Below are 12,002 nucleotides of genomic sequence, written 5' to 3' on the forward strand. Positions count from 1 at the left end.
TGCTTATCACAGTGACTAGCATATGCTAAGTACTATATTATTAATATTTCTTTAATTCAATTTAATTGTTCCATACCAGATAATTTCAAAATATATTTAAAATGCCAAAGTTAATAAGATTATATGTGATAATTTGGAAATGGAATTGATGTTATTTGAAATTTTGTTTCATGTTTTAAATAATAATGTTGTTTATGCTATTAATGTATTTGTAAATTTTCTTAGATTGTGAGATTTGAGAGACCATTATAACAGAAATGCTGTTAGATAAAATAACTATTTAATCTGGATGCTGTTACATATGGGCTTAAGGATGCAATAAAAAATAAATATATGAAAACTTAAATATTTAATAAGACATATTTTGTTATACAGCAGATAATAACTGTGATGATAATTTTGTTATTATAGCAAATTTTCATTTGAAAATCTTAGTTATTATGAAAATGTATTGTATGATTTAAAGATGTAGTTTCAATATATCAATGATGCATCAACTATCACATATTTGATGTATATCTGAAGCCCCAGATTTGGGTAGTTTTAATTTTTAAATAAAGGATAAATGAAATGTTAACTGTTAGGAAAACATCATGAAAGATATTCAAGCCCTAAGTTGTGGCTAGTGAAAGTTTACTATTTAAGGTAAAAAAAATTCTTGGGACTGTTATTTACTACTGTTTTGAGCTTTGATATAGTTGTGTGTGTGAATTGTCGTGAAGCCAGTAGTAGAAAATCTGCTGCACCTGGGAAAAGTTGTGGGGATAACCTTTGCATGGCTAAGGTAGGATCCTCCTGACTCTATTTTCCCATTGTATTATTTCCTTTATGAAAAAGGAAGATTCCTACTTGGTTAATGCTAAGCCTTGCTTTTAACACCCTATGATTTTATGATTGGACTGTTAGATATGAATCATACCTGTAATCAAAAAAAAGCTAAGAAAAATTTTCTCTCTGTTATGATACATATTATTATAACCATGTTCCTCTTTTTCCTTTTATAGCAAATTTCTATAATCAAGAAGTTTTACAAGTAAAATACTAATTGTATCAAATAACTGATACTGAAACATCTATGAATTACTACAATAGGATGCAAGTATTAAATTCTCAGAAATTTTCCCTATATTTGTGGTCAAATTATAATATAAAGATGATATCCTCTCATGGAGGAACTGATTAAATAAAGAAATAAGACAAAGATATAATGTGAAAGTTTTCTAATTAAATGGAATGGTAAAGTTTGAGAAAGGCAACCAAATTAACTATTTTCCCTAAGAACTATGCAGATGTCTATGATTGGTTTCTAAATTTTTTCTATCATAGAAATTCAAACTGAGCATGTTTTGGTAACAAGTTCTCAAAATTTGATTTTACACATAAGTTGCTTTGATTATGGTAAAGACAGTGAAGTTATTTTCCTATCATTAAAGTATCTCTGATAATTTTAAAAAGCAGAAGGGTTCATCTTGAAGTTGGACTCTCGGAGGAACTGATTAAATAAAGAAATAAGACAAAGATATAATGTGAAAGTTTTCTAATTAAATGGAATGGTAAAGTTTGAGAAAGGCAACCAAATTAACTATTTTCCCTAAGAACTATGCAGATGTCTATGATTGGTTTCTAAATTTTTTCTATCATAGAAATTCAAACTGAGCATGTTTTGGTAACAAGTTCTCAAAATTTGATTTTACACATAAGTTGCTTTGATTATGGTAAAGACAGTGAAGTTATTTTCCTATCATTAAAGTATTTCTGATAATTTTAAAAAGCAGAAGGGTTCATCTTGAAGTTGGACTCTTCTAAATTTTTTTTTTAATTCTTATATCAAGTACAGGATTTAGGTAATAAGAGAAATAACAAATGGTACATGAACTTAAATTCTCTGAAGTTTCAAAATTGAAAACCAAATTTAAATATTATTAGCAGACATCTAGGAACCTCTAGATCTGGATCCAGAGAAACCATCCCTTTTAGAGCTGTCCTGAGAATAAGTATATTGTTTTTTGTTTCAAAATGTCTTTGTCTAAGTTTTCTTGGTTATCTTGGTAACTTGTAAATCTCCCCTCTCAAAATTCATCCATTGTGAGTCCTCTAAATAGTTTGAGTTGTACCTGGCTTAATGCAATTATGGGAATTGTGAGAAAAACTTTATGGCATTGTTTGAACCCAACTCTACCTATTTCTGGGGAACTGGCCTATTTCTATGTACTCTTTAGAGATTTTTACCAAGGACCTATTATGTTACATGACCAGAAATTCAAATCCAAAGACTGATAGAGGAATTTCCTTGCAATTGTCAACCTATATGTCTTTTAAGGTCCCCTATCAGGTTCTTCTAACTACCCCACAGCTGCCAAACTTGTGGGTATAAACTCCTGGATGATCTGAAAAGAGCAGTAATTGAGCGGACAGCAGAATCCTCCAGCAACCTCAAGATTCATCTGGTATGGTGCCAGAAGCAGCTGACATCCAGATAAGACAGCTATCCCAAGCTTTCAGAAGAGGGCTGAGTATACTATTCCAAAGCTTTTTCCTCTTCCTTGTTATGTGCCCAACCACCGAGGCCCTGATTCAAATATGGGGTAACATTTTCTCCCTCTATCTTCTTGGCCTTCTTCTCTTTTCTGCTTGTAAGCAAGCAATCTCTAGCAATGATACCTGGATCACACTTCCCCAGTAAGTCCCCTCAAGGAACTGACCCCCAGGCAACATCTCATCTTGGCCCAACTCACTTCTGGGGGCATATTGTCTTATACCTGTCTCTCTTTTATTGGCCAGAAGGATAGGGGTTCTTTCAGACTCCCTCCCTTTGGCCAAATGGGGGAGAAATCAAGATGGTAAGAGATACCCTGTTTTCCAGCGCAAAGAACCTAGAAGCAGGCTGTGCCCTGAACTTGGCATACCCACAATCCTCTGCACTCACCCTCTGGCAAAAATCACATAATTATTGCTTTGACCGACACCAGGTGTTCTCGGAGCTGCTGTATCCTTGTTCTGGTCACGAAGAAGCCCAGTGATGAATCAGACTTGTCATATTGTTGCTATTATCCCTCATTGTCAGGGCTACAACTCATTGGCATAGTACTGAGATTTGGCCACATTAAAGTGAGTCCCCCAGCTACAGGTGGGGCCTTAGCACATGTGTCCTTGCTTTCAAGCCATTTCCCTCACTTTGAAATTAAACTGTCTTTAGTTTGCTCTGTTCAGTTCTAGCCATCCACAGATTAGAAGTCGGTTCTATCTGGTTGACAATGAATACTCCTTCTGCTCCCTCTACCCATACTGATAGTATGATTATTTATAAAGAGAGTATGCTTCTCTACATACAGAAGAAATCTTTTGGCTCACATATTCTGTTTAAATGTCCTTTGCTTTGAACTAAAATGTTCTCCTATTGGCTGATAAAAGAAATATAACAGTGTGGGCTTGTGAAATATTATTGTTAGTATAAAAGGGAGACATGTAAGATCAAAAGCATGTGCTAGTGTGATTTCAGGTATTATGACAGGTTTGGTGGAAATAGCCCAGCCAAACAACTTATGGCTGCTAATTTGTGCCATTGATTCGATCATCAGAGAGGGAGATTGAAGGCTCATTGTCAGCTTTGGTCTTGGGATCATAGTTCCATTTTATTCACAGTGACATGACACATTGATGCAGAAAAACACATCCTGTCAAGTCTTTGGTCTATCTGTAATTATGATAGGAGAATAAAGGCATTGACTATGTTCAAAAAAGGCCACAAAAGTCCACATAACTTTAAAGCCTAACTTTAGGAATAGATTTTTCTGTATCTCTTGCCCCAAGAGATTCCCTTACCAAATCCTCATTTTTTTAAACAATAAAACACCTCTACTTTAAACTCGTTGGCTCTTTCCAATTTTCCTCCTGACCTGAATACCTAACTCTACTTTCCCCATCTTTCTCATTCTCCTGCAGAGAATGATTAGATTGAGTAAGAACATTTTTCCCTCCTGTGAGTCATTATCATATCATACCTAAGAAACAGGACACACAAAAATTTCGAACACAAAAATTTTCATTACAGTAAAACAAATCACATGGCCTAAAAGGACAATGTCATAAAGGCTTCTCTAATGTCAGGAACATGGTCCTGAAGCTAGCTTCATTTGCATGTCAGTCCAGACATGTTTTAAGTTAGAGCCTGTCTGTCTCTCCTCTTACTTGGAGGTGAAATACTAACTGTGAATTGAATACAGATGTCATAGATGTAGACTGCTTATCACACCGGGGGTTCTTTGGTTTGTGTGTTTAAATGGCAAGATTTTCTTTCCTTGCCCTATCTGCCCTTCTCTTTATCTCTAGTCCCCCAGCATCTCTGGAGCAGGGATTTCTGATCTTGGCAGGCCTGGACTACCTTCAGCTGTCTTTCATCTGGAAGGCTATTTGAACCTCTCTGGAGTGAAAGCATATGGTAAGACTAAAAAAGAAAAAGACAAAAGTGGTTTAAAAAAATTTTTAATGTGCAAGTGACAACACAGAATCAAACACAAGCTGGCATCTATAGATTCCAAACAGCTCTCTATATCAGATCAAGTCATAAATTAAACCCTGGAAAGCCTGCCAAATCTTGGGCTTTTTAGAAAACCCAAAACAGGATTTTGTGGCTCACTGAAAGCATTAGATCTCACTGACATACAGAAATTGCCTGAAATAATCAGTGAAGTATACTAGCAAGTACAGAGTCCACTTTTGGAGATGGCCATAAATTCTCATATTGTCCAAAAAAGTAACCAATATGAATCATATTCAGGTTTAGATTTAAGGTGATAGTCCCACTAATTTAGTTGATTCTAAGAAGGATCTTTGTATCACATATCTGACCATTCTTTTTCCCTTTTAAAATATATTCAGCCTAGTTAGAATATCTACTGAAAGTCAGCACAGCAGGAACCTCAAATAAACCAAGTATTGAACTTTCTGGGTTGGAAAAGGAATAGGAAAAAAAAGAATATAAGAATAGATACTTTGAGAACTGTTATTTAAAAATCTCTACTGAAAGACAGGCCCATTTTTTCTCTAAAAGCTGGTATGGCATGATGTTCACTGGGGCTAAATGGAACTGCTTTATCAGCTGAGGATTCTGTCACCCTGATGAGACATTACTGAATTCAGTCAAGCCTGGCTGCATTGTTTTCCTTTTTTTCCTTAGCTATTCTTTCTTCAAAAATTTCAAACTGCAGGAATCTGAATGAATAGTACTTATGGGTCACAAAGTAACAGCATCAACAATTTCACAAAGATTACTGCAATTTAAAGCCTGAAAAATCTTCAGCATCTGGGGACAAATCATACTAGCCCTAACAATTCTGCACAGTTGAAGCAGTGATAAACTAAGCAGCTTAGGGTTGCATAAGAATTGGTTTTAGTTTTTTGGGGGAGAGGATCTTGGAAAAGCAATTGTTTTAAAATATCTCCTAAAAATATTTTAAAAGAAAAAAAAAAAAAGATTCCCAAAGATACAGCTATAAATTTTTGAATGGTTTGCCTTAAAACTACTATGAGGGGAGGTAAGTGGTACAGTGGATAGAATCCTGGCCCTTGAGTTTGAAGGACCTGAATTCAAATCTGACTTCAAACATTTACTAGCTATGTGACCCTGGGCAAATCACTTAACCCTGTTTGCCCCAGTTTCCTCATCTATAAAATGAACTGGAGGAGGAAATGGCAAACCACTGTAGTATTTTTATCAAGAAAAATCCAAATGGGAACACAAAGAATCAAGCACAACTAATCAACAAAACAATACAAAGCTATCATGAAACTTTCAATTTTAGCAATTATCTTCCAAGAAACATGTCTCTGTCAACAGACACCAGCCTACCTATGCTAAGCTATACAAGTTTTGGACATAGCATTTTTATAAGACATCACTTGGGTTTCTGCCACTGATTCAGACTTCCATTTCAGTATCTCAGAGGTACTCTTCAATATTACAGGGCCTGAGCTATGGGATAAAAAATAAAGTTTGCTATTTATACTGATAAAGATGGTCATATACATATAATACTTAGGACTCATAGGCTCCTTTTTTCCTCCCCCAAAAGTCAAGCATTTAAGTTTTTATTTGAAGTTAATATTAAAGCAATTTGACATACCTAAACATGATCTGTTAGCTGAAAAACTTGATTGAAAACCTAAAGCATCTCTCAATTAAAATACTGGATGTGTGTACATGTAGTCAACTTTGTATTGCTTGGTTCCTTTGTGTAGCACCTTAACTACAGGAATATACATCTTTTTCATTTAACCTTTATCCAGGTCCTACCCTGTTAAGTTGGCTTGGCCAAGTCTAGGGAATTTCCTGTGTGAAATCTGCTGAGATGTGTTTATATTAGCTCAAAGTCCTAATCATCTTCTTCCCTTTTAATTATACAAATTTCTATTAATTTATTTTTTCATTAATCCACTAAACCACATATTGAACCCCATACTATCTGTATACTGAACATCTTCAAGCAAAGGCCACTTACTATGTTGAAAAGAATTTTTACTCAGATATGATTGAGACTACATGACCTGTAAATACCCTTCTAACTTGGAAACTCCATGATTTTGTTTCATCATGTTAGATGCTAAGCTTTGAAGAATGGGTATAGTTTTGACTAATAAGTACAGAAATTAAAGGAGAATATCCTAGGTAGAAGAAATATCTAAGGTGAGTGGTTTGGCTAAAATAGTGCTGAAGCTATGTGACCTTGGGCAGGTCACTTAACTCCAATTGTCTCAGCAAAAATAAAATAAAATAAAATAAAATAGTGCTGAAAAGCAACAAAAGCTAAGATAAGAAAAATAAGCTTGTGATTTTTTTCTTTCTATTTTTTTCTTCAATCCAGGTCATGTGATTTTTTTTTCTTTAAAATACCCTTTCTTTTCTTCCTTATTCTTGTATACGTCTCATATTCAGAATAGTTCACAAAGGCTTACAGAGAGATTTGTGGAATTTTAGAGTCAGAAATAACCTTAGTGATCATCTGGTCTAGCCTCATCATTATTATAGAATCTTAGAATTAGAAGAGATCAGAAAGGTTATCCAATCCAAATTCTCTCCCAACATTATGCAAGTAAAGAATGGAGGAAATATGGCTAGACAAAAGTTAATGTGAAAAATACCTAGGGAGATTTTCCAGTAGGCTGCAAGTTCTCTATGAGTCAACAGTATGACATAAGAGCCAAAAAAAAAAATGTGACCTAAGTATACACTAATAGAAGCCTGGTGCTGAAAATGAGAGATGTCCTTCTGGATCCTACTGTACTCAGCCCTCACCAGACCAGCTGGAATATTATAGACAATTCTGAACATCATGTTTTAGGAAGGACAGTGATAACCTAGAATATTTAGAAGGCAACCCAAGAGGATGACAGGAATTTGGGATGTTTAGAATAGATGTTTAGAAGGTGTAAGGGAAGATATTTAGATACCCACTGGTATTTCAGTATAATTTAAGAAAAATTTATTGTATTAGTATAAAGCATGGTATTAGTGCCTAGGAAAGAAAGTTTTCATATAGACAGTTCCTGGCCCCTTGGAGTTTACTCTAGTAGGGGAACAAGAATCAAAAAGAAATAATATGTAATTCCTAGAAAAAGTTAATACAAAATTTAATTTAAATAATGGATGCTTATTTAAATAAATTATTTGTATTAGTAAAGAGGGGGAAAAAAAGAAATAATATGTAATAAGTATTTGTTGCAGGAGCAGACCCCTCCAACTTGATGCAATTTTCCCACAGGGAGAACCTGGGAAGTTTATTGCTCTGAGAATCATGATGATATTTGAAGAAAGTTCTTTGGAGATACCGTGGAAGATATGTGGATATTCTGTATTTGCTTCAGTTTAACTAACCACATAATTGGAAGGACCATTTTGATTATAGAGCCATAACTACCAGGGTCTTTGAGAGGACCCATAAATTTTGACCACTTTCTCTATCTTACTCCCCGCCCCATGGTTCCCAGGAAGAGATCGTGAAAGTTTTCTTGTCCTCTGTCCATATGGCCCCCAAGGAATCGGCCTAAGTCTCTGACTTTTTCCTTTGTTCTTTTTCTGTTCTATATTAAAATGACTAAAATCTCACAACTTTGTGAGTTCAAAAGGTCATGAGGATGATCTTGTCAAAAAATAGACAGCATCAGACATTTAAGTACATTAATGAGCTTCGGAACAAAATTTCCAGAGAAGGCCTAAGGAGTAAAGTCATCACCAAACAGGAAAATCAAGGATGACTTTATGAAGGAAGTGGAATTTGAATTCAGTTTTACTTTAAACAGTGGTTAAGAATTCAGCAGGTGAAAGAAGATAGGAATTAAAAGGAGCCTTTGACAGGATGACCTAATGAGTCAGGAAGAAAAGGAAAGGAAAAAGAGGAAAGGAAGATTTTTCATAGGAAAAACTTTGCAGAAAAAAAAAGACTGAAAAAATTAGCAAAAGAGGCCCCAGTATGATACTATTGGGTAAACTAAAACTGTCTAAAAGGAAAGAGAATTAAAACAATAGTAATTACACCTCCAGAAGACTGAACAGATATAAATAAATAATTTCTAAAATATTTTAGAATAATAAGATATAAAAGCTGATATAGCATCTAATTTCTTTTTTCTTGTCTCTAATAGAGATTTCGAGTGTCTTGGATTAACTTCTGGTATGCTAGATGGCCTCTTAAGGATTCTAAAAACAAGAAATTCAAGAAGAATGATGAAAATATATCAAGAGCAACATTCTGATAATGTAAACACAAATTTTTTCAATTTCAAAAAATGTGGGATACTGCATATAGGGAAAACATCAGCTAACTCAGATGGAAGAGAGGAAGATTTTAAAATACAAAAGTAGGAATGGGTAACTGAGAATAAGTGCAAAGTATGGCATGAACCTATGTGACAGTATCAAGAAAGCTAAAAAATCTAGAATAAGGCCAAAATTACCTCAAAAATGCCAAATAAGCAAAGATTTTGTTGTTTCTGCTAATGTCAGCACCTGTGCTATGTTAGAAACAAGGTAATTAATATATTATATCATGTTATAATATAAAAATGTGTTTTGAATGACTTAACATTATTGTTATAATACTATCCTTCCCAATGGGGAGGAGTTGAAGATAGGGAGATGAAATTATACCAAATTTTATTTTAAATGACAAGAATCAAGGAAAAGAAAAGAACACTATTAAGAGAGGGTGGAGTGACAACAGAGTGTAGAGAGAATATAGAACTTCTGAACAATTTGGTTCTGTTTTTTCTACTAAGGAAAATTAAGTTTTGAGGGGGAATGATGGGAGGGGGAGTCATTAACAAAGTACAATAAGAATTGCACTGGCAATTGACTGGCATTCTGAAATCTGTAGAGATAAGAATTTCCTGCCAGCCCTGAGTGAGATTTAGACTAACACAATCTTGGAGCCTGGGATTCAGGCTTGAGACATGCCTAGGAATTGTACAGAGTGAGTAGCGGCAGCAGCAAATGGAAAGGTGTTCCCAGCTCCCCACCAACACCAGGGAATTAATCAGCTGAGCTGGAGAGAAACAGTGATGAGGGGTCATGGGCAATCTCAGAGAAAGAGACTGAGAAAAGAGCTAAGAGGGGGAAAATGACAGTGAAACATCAGAACTTCATAGGAATCTTGAAACAATGAACCAATATTGACTGCTGCCAGTTGTAATTATATCTTTTTAAGAACTGAAGGAAGTACCAAATAGTCTATTCTCTCCTAAATTTTCCTTTCCTGTACTTGTCTAATAATAGGTACTATTATGTATTCATTTCTTATTTCTTTTTAAGCTGTTCCCTTTATCTTAATTTTTGCTTCATATTAAAAACAAAAAAGCAAACCATAATTGGTCACAAAGTTTTTTATTAAATGTCTATACATTAATTTAATCTATGGCCAAAAAAAGAATGGAAACGGCCATCAGCTAACTGGAAAGAGATAAAATTTAAGCAAGGGCAATGAACTAAATCCCTGACACAGTGATAGGTATTTTCCTAACTTTGGGCTCTGAGGAATTATTTTGTTAATAATTTTTCAACTAATATAAATTCCAAAAAAATAACAGAAAAGATCTGATGTCTGAGTAAATCTCCAGTGAGGTGAGATAGATTTGCATATGTAGGACAGTAGAAGAGCAAATGGAAGATCATACCTTGAACCTGCTTCCATGGGAGGAGGTAGACAAGGCCTAGGAAATTTCAGCTCAACTACTTTTCAGAATGGAGAGGAAGTAGAAAGAAATAAGTATCTCTTGGTCAGTCCACTCTTCTTGGCACACCTGCAGTTCACAAAGGAATTGAAACTCATAAGTAAAAATATTATGAGGTCTAGCTATGCTCAATGAGCCCAATTCTCCAAGCCCAGAGGAACACAATCTCAAGATACTAAAATTAATTCGTAGTGTGATTAATTACTGTCATCAATCATTAAGGAAATGTGGGAAATAGTAGCAAAGGACTAGAAACAGAGAAACATCCCTATTTTTAAAAGGGAAGTGAATTCTTAAATTATAAATAAGCCTGATATCCCATTTCTCAACCCACCAAAAAACAAGAAAAATACTAAAAAGGAATAATTGTAAATGAGAGGGAATATAACTATGAAGTTTTAAGATGAGGAAATGATTAGTTCTTCTTCCTCATTAAAATTCCTGCATTTGGTGACAAATATCTCCCCCAAATGTGGTCAACAAATGTCCACCCTGGAGGAGGAGAAGAAAAATCCTCACCAGACACATGTCCAAGAGATTAAAGGATATTTTTTATAAATAATTGGAAATTTGAAGAGGATGTCCAGGTTAGAAGCTCTTCCAAAAAGTTTCCCATGTGGATGAAAGAATGACATTTCTGACATGTTAGAAACATAGGGAAGGGTTCTAGGTTTATAATTGGTAGGGATGAAGATGTGTGATGTATTACCTATATTTTTAATCTTATATTTTGAGATCTTTGAGAATAATTGGTTGAGCATGATGAGAATATGAGACATGAAGTTATAATTAGGGAAACTTCTTCAGCTAATTTCAAAGGTAAAAGCTATATGCAACTGAAGATACATAGGTATTTAAAATGGTTGTTAATTGATTTGAACACAGATTTTTCCTAGGCAATTGTACTTCAAATTGTCTAGTAATGGAAGAATAGCTTTGTATTACTCGTTCTAAAGAAGATCAAAAGTGCTTTTAACTCCCCCTCATTCATATGTTAACTCAAATACTGTGGCATTGTGGAAAGAAAGAAAATACACATACATATAGATTTTTCACATACATAAGAATGTGATAGGATCAACAAATGCTATAAATACTCATCTATCTTCTCCCCTCACTAAAGATGACAGAAGCTTTTCCCAAGACCTGATTGGTCCAGGAGACTAAGGCTCAAGCCTGTATTAAAGTAGCTCCCTGGTATCTTCAAGCCCTACTAATATAGGCTTTCTAATACATACAAGGGCATTAAAAAAGGTCTGCCCACATGGAGTCAGGGCCTTTCAGATGATATCCCATTCCAAGTAACTGTACCATATTCTGTTATTTTGGAAGTGGTTTAAAATGCTCAACATTCAACCACATTGACAACACTCCATTTCTAATTATTAATATCCAATGAGATTCTTGACAGGTGTCCATAGCCTTTATAAGTTTCTCACATGGAGCCTAAATAGAAAAAACATTCCTTACATTTGGTATTCTCCAGATGTTCCTATTTTAGATGAAATTGCATGGATTTCACCAAGCCTCAGAATACTATAAGCCTTATAGTATAAAGCCTAGTCAGAGAGGTCTGTAGCTACTCAAAAGAAATTATTCTAACTCCTACACATGAAAAATCAATTGCATCAATAAATCAGTCAATATGCATTTATAACATGCATACTGGGGCAGCTAGGTGGGGCAGTAGATAGAGCATGAGCCCTAAAGTCAGGAGAACCTGAGTTTGTTAAACTGTGTGTCCCTAGGCAAATCACTTAACCCCAATTACCTCAGCCAAA

The sequence above is a fragment of the Sminthopsis crassicaudata genome, chromosome 5 (genome assembly GCF_048593235.1).
Source record: "Sminthopsis crassicaudata isolate SCR6 chromosome 5, ASM4859323v1, whole genome shotgun sequence".
In the NCBI taxonomy this organism is placed as follows: domain Eukaryota; kingdom Metazoa; phylum Chordata; class Mammalia; order Dasyuromorphia; family Dasyuridae; genus Sminthopsis; species Sminthopsis crassicaudata.